The 8,931-nt window shown below is 42.9% G+C and overlaps 1 pseudogene; it reads right to left on the reverse strand.

The window, feature by feature from the left end:
- Positions 1-2,768: 2,768 nt before the first annotated feature.
- Positions 2,769-8,931, reverse strand: part of LOC103752187 — a 7,438-nt pseudogene continuing 1,275 nt past the window's right edge.

An 8,931-nucleotide genomic window follows, 5' to 3' on the forward strand; every position in this document is an offset into this window, starting at 1 on the left:
TTGGAGAGATGGCTCAGCAGTTAAGAGCACTGGCTGCTCTTGCAGAGGGCCCAGGTTCAATTCCAGCACCCACATGACAGCTAACAACTCCAGTTCCAGGGGATCCAATGCCCTTTTCTGACCTCTTTGGGCATTGCATGACACAGGTGCACTTACATGCAGGTAATACCTTCAAACACATAAAATAAAAATTAAAATAAATAATATACAAGCATGGTGGCACATGTCTTTAATCCCAGCACTCGGGACCTCTGTGAGTTCAAGGCCAGCCTGTTCTACAAAGTGAGTTACAGGTCAGCTGGGACTACAGGGAGACCCTGTCTCAAAAAGACTGAAAAATAAATAAGTAAAAATAAATAATTTTAAAACGTGGTGGCTCAAGCCTATAATCCCAGCACTTGGAAGGTAGAGGCATGAAGATCAGAAATTCAAGGTCCTTAGCTACATAGCAAGTTCAAGCCCGGCCTAAACTATATGACAGCCTATATAAAGTAAACAAAGTTTTTGTTATGACAATAGGAAAATGCTAAAAGTTTTTGGTTTTTGTAATTAAAAGTATATTTCCACCAGGTATGGTGGTGCATACCTTTAGTCCCAACTCTCGGGAGGCAGAGGCAGGCAGATTTCTGTGAGTTCAAAGCCAGCCTGAACATACATAGCAAGTTCCAGGCCAGTTCGGGCTACAAGGAGACCCTGTCTCAAAAAAAGAAAACAAACCCATAAATAATAATAATTTATTTTTTAAATTTAATTTTATTTTATATGTGTGTATTGCTTGCATGTAGGTAAGTGCACCCGTGTTGTGCAATGCCCACAGAGGTTAGAAGAGGCTGTCGAATCCCCTAGACTGAGTTACAGACAGTTGTTAGCTGCCATGTGGGAGCTGGGATTCGAACCCAGGTCTTCTGTAAGAACAACCAGTGTTCTTAACCACTGAGCCATCTCTCCAGTCCCAATTTAATATTTTTTAAAGTATATTTCCATAAGAGCAGAAAGCTTTATGTATGGTAGAAACATGGCAATTCATAACATACAATTGTTTTCAATATGTACTGAGGTGTGCCAAACAGTGTTTATTGACATTGTTTGGTGTGACACAGGTACAGTACAAAGTGCACACATTATATGTTCAAAACCAATAATATGGGTTAACGAGATAGTTCAGCAGGTAAAGGTGCCTCCTGCTAAATATGAGAAACCGATTTCAATCCACAGTACCCACATGGTGGAAGAAGATAACTGACTCCTGACCTCCACAGATGCACTTGTGACACAAATGCACGCACATACTTGGACATGCATACATACACGCACACAAATAAATATATATATAATTTTTTTAAAAAAACAAGTAGCTAGGCATGCTGGCACACATCTTCAGTCCCAGTACTCAGGGCAGGCTGATCTCTCTGAGATCAAGGCTTCCAGGGCTACAGGGAGACCCTGTGCAAAAAATTAAAATTAAAAAAATAAAACAAGTGTGCAGCAAGTCCTTTGACACAATATGAGCAAGTGGTACCAGAAACACCTTGGATTCATTATGTTTAATTTTGAATTAACATTTTGATCATCATGCATTGCAAAGCTTTTACTGTTGCCAAATTTTTCTTGACCCCCACATTCAATTAGGTGGTGGTGGAGAAGGAGGAGGAGGAGGAAGAGGAGGAAGAGGAGACTATGTGAAGCTAAGTGTGTAATTTCAACACTTAGGAGGAAAAAGCCAGAGGATCAGGGATTCAAAAATCATCCTTAGATACATAGTAAGTTCTAGGCCAGCCTGGGCTACATGAGACCCTCTCCAAAAATTTAAAATAAGGGGCCGGGAGATGGTTCACCCAATAAAGCACTTGCTAAAAGTGACAATGTAAACAGCTATGATCAGGTTCTCACAATTTATTCAAAACCTGTAGTACTTACAAGATACCATTGGATTGTTGATGCATCCGAATCTCAAAGATGTTAAAATGGAGGCTGCACTCTAGTTTTTGCCTATTCTGTTTCCATGTTGTATACTCAATAAATTACACTTTATAAAAATATTTCTTAACGAGGGCTGGGCATGGTGACGCATACCCTTAATCCCAGCACTTGGGAGGCAGAGGCAGGCAGATCTCTGTGGATTCAAGGCTAGTCTGGTCTACATAGTGAGTTCCAGGACAGCTGGGGTTACAGCTGTCTCAAAAAAAGACACCCCCCCCCAATTCTTAAAAGGTGTTAAAATGTATAGGAAAATACAAGTGAGAATTGATGGGATACAGTTAATATTTAAACTTTCTATTGTCTCTCTTCCAATCTTATAACCTTATAACCAACTTCAGGTCCACCATGACTGGAAAATTTCCCTTTTTCTAAACTTCCATTGTAGAGGAAACCAAATTATCTGGCCTAATCATTCAGCTTATAGTACAGGTTGTGAATTGCTAGTCTCTGTGCATTACTTAGGAATTAACTTTGCCTGTTTATAAGAGACACTCAAGTTAGTAATGTCTCAAATAGCATAGGGGTTTAATTCTTTTTCTGGTTAACTTTTTTTCAGAATTTTTAAACAGGGTCTCACTATGTAGCCCTGGCTGACCCAATACTCTCAGTGTAGACCAGGCTGACCACAAACTCACGGAGATCTGCCTGTCTCTGCCTCCTGAGTGTTGGAATTGAAGACATGTGCTACCATGCCCAGATCTGTTTAACATTTTTATTGTAGTATTCTTTTTTAAGTTCATCCAGTACAAAAAATAAAACAGACAATGGCCCTGGCACAATCTGTTTTACTTTACAGCACAGAGATCCTTCTCTTAATCAGAATTATGTTCTTGATCTCAGCAGTAGATGAAGGAAAAACAATCTTGCCCTTTTGAAGTTCTGAGGGGAAGCATGAGTGTCCACATTAGTACAGTTGGGTGGGATATGCTATCGCTGTAATGCCTGAAGTTTGGAGAGGTCTTTCAGTCACCCTGGCACCTACCTACTGCCTTTAGTTCCAGATCTTGAGGAAGCTGTCCTAGCACCCCATCATCACAGTCATGCCATCATCAGTCACCTTCAAGCAGCTGACATAGTTGTGACTAGCCAAGACACCTTCTTGATCAGCTTTGAAGCATGCCAGGAGGTACATTTGAAGTTGCACTGAGGAGAAGGAAGCATCTGCTCTTAGAGAGGAGATGCATGTGATCCCATGTGTAGTGTCACAGGAATAGGTCATGAGCTCCTGGTCTGCACAGAGGTTGAACAGCCTTTACATAGCATCGTCTAAGCTGGTGACAAAGGCATTGCCATTGGGAACAATATCAGGCTCATATCCTATAAAGGTCCGACATCACATCCTTTCTCCCCAACACATCCCTTTTCCCCAATACATCCCTTCTCTGTCATCCCAGAGTTTGACTGAGGCATCACAAGCACCAGAGACAGTCTGGTTTCAGGAGTGAGAGACAGGCTCATGACATTTCATCTGTGCACAGTAATTCTGGCTCTCTGCTGGCTGGTCTCTGTGTCCCATAGGGTACATGTGATATTTCCAGAGCTGATAATGATCTCATTGTTATCTGAGAACCAGTAGCAGGACAGATAACCTGTATGTCCTGCCAGCTCACGACTCACACATACATTCCCTTCATGAGTTTTCTGATTATAAATGAAGCAGATATTATCCAGGCCACCACAGGTACCATAATTCCCAGAAGGAGCCATATGCACATGACCCAGGAGGAGTGCAGAGGGATAATATGAACCTTGTCTGTGGTGTAGCTGTCCCAGATGATGAGTTTTCCATCCTGGGAGGCGCTGACAAGAAGCCTGGTGTCTGTGCTCCACTGCATAGATATAAATGTTGGCCAAGTGCCCCCTCAGCAGTCTCCTGGTGCAAATCTGGATTCTTCCCACTGGGTCAGTGTTGTTTGTGATCTGCAAGAGAGCTGCATCTGTATATTCTTTGTGAGCATCTTTAATTTGATTCTTCAGCTGGTTGGCTGCCTGCTGCTCATTCATCTTCGGGTCTCAGTGTTTTCCACCACCCCTCATAACTCAGGATGTTAATTTCTAAGTGTTTCTGGTCTGGTCTCTCACACGCTAAGTCTTTCACCTCCAAGCCTACACCACCGCTGCCTGGTTTTCCTGGTCATTGTGCTTTCCACCTTTGGAAAGAGCTAGCAAGGCTAGTAGGGTTAGGGTGGTAGCTGTTCCACTCTGGCCTGCTGTCCTCACCTCTTGTGCCACCACCACAACTGTCTGCCACTCAGAGGGCCTGAAGTCATCAGGTTGAGTGGGTCAGCTCCTGCCCTGGGGTTTGTTTATTGCTCATCAAACAGTAAGGAGGCAGGTGACCCACAGCTGTAACAGTGCTTCTGCTCCTCAAGGCTGTCCAGAGACCTAGGCTCCTCGAATGCTGTTTTCACCTTCTCTAGGGTTTATTATAATTCACATAAGGGAAGGTTCAGCTCCAGGCCTGCATTTCAGACAGGAAAAAAGAGCAGGTGAGGGCATACTCCCTTCAGCACGTTACTAAAATTCCTTCCCCAACGGAGACATAAACAACGTCCTCCCCCTCCTCCCAAGGTCCCAAGGACAAACCAAGGCACAATTCCACCAAAGTTCACTCTGAGGAACCAATGCATTTATTGGGCTTACAGAGCAATGAGTGAGGGATCACTTACAGGAATGTGGGTGCTACCCTGTAAGGCCACACCAAAAATTCTTTACCAATCAAGCAGGCCTGGATGTTGACTTTTCCATAGCTACAAAAATAGAGTCTCCCTCCCTTTGTCTGCCCAGCCTCCACACTCTAGCCCTTCTCCCAGACCACATGCCTGCTATAGGTTGGAAGATGCTACCAGATGCTCAGGTGAAGGGCCTATGACTTTCCCTAGCCCCTCCTTCAATGAGGGAAGGTCAGAAGTCAACAAGCCCAGCTGTGATCTTTTGCACAGTTGAACTTAAGAAGATGATGTCTGTCTGGCTTGGAGGATAGTCCCATACAATAGCATACCACAAGTCAAACATTTTTCTGGCCCTCTACATAGGCCATAATTTAATCACAGGACCACATTTAGTAGGAAGGGAAGCTGGAAAAATATAACCTAGCCTAGAAGTCATGGCCTAGATTTAAAAGTCCATTGCTACACATGAACCAAAAAATGGGCTGACTCACCATCTCTGCCATGTACTGGCTTAAGCATATACATTTGGGCTGCTCAGCTCAGCTATGGCAGGGGGTATGGGGTGATGGAATTTAGACAGATTCTTTGGAAATGGTATTGGTTGGATACCTCTCTATAATCTCTTACATCCTTCTTACAATAATTTTCCTAATTTCTCAGCTTATTGGTTAAGGTAGAGCTGGTATCTCCTCCTGTTCTGAAGTGATCCCTGGGTGTCTCAAGTTGATTAACATGCTCTAAGCCCTGTCCATAGTGACATGGGTCAGAAACAAGTGCCAAACTTGAGCCAAAGAGGTTTTTCAGGGGTATGTGGAAAAGAAGGGTCCTCTCTTCAGGAAAGCCACAGAGGTGATTGCCTTGCTCCTCATGGTGCGGGGTAGACATGAAGTGAAACTTCTGCAGCTAATCCTGCCGTCAAGAGGAGGATCCTGCTAAAGGATGAAGTCCTCACCAGAAGATGCACAGCAGAGAATAACAGAGAAAGGGTACTGATAGCATCTTGAATTTCTGGATCACACTACAATTGATAGTGGGCCTACTGGTTAGTTACCTTTCTGTCACTGTGACAAAATACATGCCAGAAACAGCTTAAAAGGATGAGATTAATGTTGGCTCCTAATTTCAGAGGGCTCAGATCATCATGTTAGGGAAGACAAGACAGAACAGCTCCGTTCACCTTGTGACAGGCCAGGAGTAGAGAAAAGAGGAAGAGGGCACTCTTTTTTTCCTTTAAATCCCATCTAGGCACCAAGCCTATAGGATCCCATAGACTTTCAACACAGGTCTTTCCCTCTCAGCTAATTCCCTCTGGAAATACCCCCATAGACATGCCCCTGGCACACCATGGTAATCCTATAGGTGTCTCTCAGAGTGACAACCAAAACCCACTATCATATCTATCTTTGGATATCTCTATCTAATCTACCTATAGAGTGTCATATAGTCCCAGTTGGCCTCAAACACACTTTGTAGCTGAAAATGACCCTGAATTCCTGATTCTCCCATCTCTACCTCCTGAGTGCCGAGATTATAGGCATAGGCCACCATATCCATCTTATCCTTAGGAATTATCTGAACGAGTAACTTTCTTTTTTTGATGTTTCAAGAGACTTATATTGTTTCCAGTGCTGGGGATTGAACCCAGAGCTTAGAAAATGTTAAGCAAGTGATCTATCCCTGAGCTATATCTCCATCCAAGAGCTGGGTTTTCTGATACCTCTGTTCCATAAAGGACTCTGGGTGTGGCAAGTAATAAATGATTGACATATTGGTTATGTTAATGTCATTTTTATAATATAATCTATTTTCTGTTGAAAATTTTGTGTGTATGTCTCGGTGTGTATGCACACATGCATGTATGCATGTAGAGACCAATAGAGTGTCATTTGTCAGGGGCTATCTACTATGATTTAAAGCAGGGTCTCTCACTGGCCTGGAGCTTATGGAGTAGTCTAGGCTGGCTGGTCAGCAAACTCCAGGGATTCACCTGTCTCTGCCTCTCAGTACCAGGATCAGAAGCATATGCCACCATATCCAGTTCTCTTTACATGGATCCTAGGAATCAAATTGAGAGCCTCATGCTTGCAAGGAAAGCATTTTAAAAATGAGCTGTCTTCCCTGACCTTTAAAATATTTTTTGAGCAAGGAACTCAAATCCAGTTTTGTAACCAGGTTTATAAAAATTACTTAGACTTGGGCTGGAGAGATGGCTCAGCACTTAAAAGTACAGGCTGCTCTTGTAGAAGACCCCGGGTTGAATTCCATCATGCACAACGTGGCTAACAACTGTCCATAACTCCAGTTCCAGGGAATTCAATGCCCTCTTCTGGTCTCCTTGGGCACTGCACAATATGTGTACCCTTACATGCAGGCATAGCACTCATACATATAAAATAAAAAATTCTAAATTATTTAGACTATGGCAAGACTTCCTCATTTTGAGGGTTTGACTTTATTGCATCTCTTGGTGAGTTAAGATGATTTCCCACAAAAGGAGAAGGAGACGTAGTAGTATTTCCAAATCTAAGCATTCTCAGAAATGAGTTCTATTCAGCAACTTGGACATGTGTTCAATAATTGAGTCATAACTACTCTGTTGACATAGCTATGCACTGTATGCCTCTGTCTTGTATCATTTAGTACCCAGGGCCTTCTGCATGCTAGGCAAGTACTCTACCACTGAGCTATACCCCCAGCCCTCTGAATACCTTTTAAATTGTATGTAGGTACAGCTTCTTTGTCTGATTTTTAGATGGAATCTTTATTTTGCCTTGGTTGGCCTGGAACTCACTATGTAGACCACGCAGGCCTTGAACTTGCACTTATCCTCCTGCCTCTATCTCCCAAATTCTGGAATTATAGGCATGTGCCACTCCACTTGGCTAGGTGCAACTTTTAATTCAAGTGTTTTGTCAGGATGAATTTAGGATCACTTGACCCTTAACATCTTACGTGTGACATGATATAACTTTCAACCCTCTAACAACCCAGGTGGCCTAAGCGCAGCAGTGCTTTTCTCCTAGGGAAGATGGTATTTGGGTTTTGCTACTTTGCTTTCATTCTTTGTGTGTGTGTGTGTGTGTGTGTGTGTGTGTGTGTGTGTGTGTCATGATAGTAAGCCCAGGGCTTCAAATGTGCTAGGTAAGCTCCAAACTGTGAACCCATAAACCCCAGCTGTTGCTAAAGATGGTTTCTCTTCAATCAGCTCTGTTCTTGTCTTTGAGAACACTAGTTTGCTCTAAACTTTTGGTCTTTTTCCTCTGAGTTTGAGAAGTTTCTCAAGCTTATGCTCCTCGTTCGCCTTTCCTCAGATTCAGTCCTATTCTTTGTTTCTTCTCGTGTGTTCTCATGTCTATATATATTAATTGTCCACGCGATTCCTCTTTTCCAACCTTTCCAGCTCAGCCTGTTCCTTCTTGCTCTTATGTCCAGAATTCTAGTGATTTCACAGAAAACCTTCCTGAAATTTTCCTCTACATTCTGCAGTAATTATTTTTCCAGAGTTCAGTCTTTTTGGATAATGTGCTCTTTCCCATGTTTCAAGGAAAAATGTCCAAATCTCTATGTTTTGTTAACATTATTAATGTTGTATCATCCATACAGAGTTGTATAAAATGATGATGCTAGCTGTGTGATTCAGTGGCGCAGCACTTGCCTAACACGCATGAGGCCTGGGGTCTACCCTCAGCAACACAAACACACACATACACGCAAAGATAAAAATAATACAATGGAGGGTCTGGGGAGATGACTCAGCCCATAAAGTGCTTGCTTTACAAGCATGAGGATGTTAATTCAGTCTGTAGAACCCACATTAAAATGCTGGGCATGGTGATGTGTACTTGAAATTCTGGCACTGGGGAGGTAGTTCCTTGGGGTTCGTTGGCTATCCAGCCTGGCCTAAGTAATGAGCTCCAGGCCAATGAGAAACCTTTTCTCAGAAGAGGTAGTGTTCCAGAGGATGATGCTGGAGGTTGTCCTCTGGCCTCCACACATATCTACACACACATATGTCCACACGCACATACACATACATTAAAAATAATAAGGGGCTGGAGAGATGGCTCAGTGGTTAAGAACACTGACTGTTCTTGTAGAAGACCTGGGTTCGAATCCCAGAACACACATGGCAACTGACAACTGTCCGTAACTCCAGTCCCAGAGGATCCGACAGCCTCTTCTGACCTCCGCAGGCATTGCACAACATGGGTGTACTTATCCACATGCAGGCAATACACGCATACACATAAAATAAAAATAATAAATAAAAAAATTTTAA

This window comes from Nannospalax galili, unplaced genomic scaffold (genome assembly GCF_000622305.1).
Source record: "Nannospalax galili isolate Female #2095 unplaced genomic scaffold, S.galili_v1.0 scaffold146, whole genome shotgun sequence".
Lineage (NCBI taxonomy): Eukaryota > Metazoa > Chordata > Mammalia > Rodentia > Spalacidae > Nannospalax > Nannospalax galili.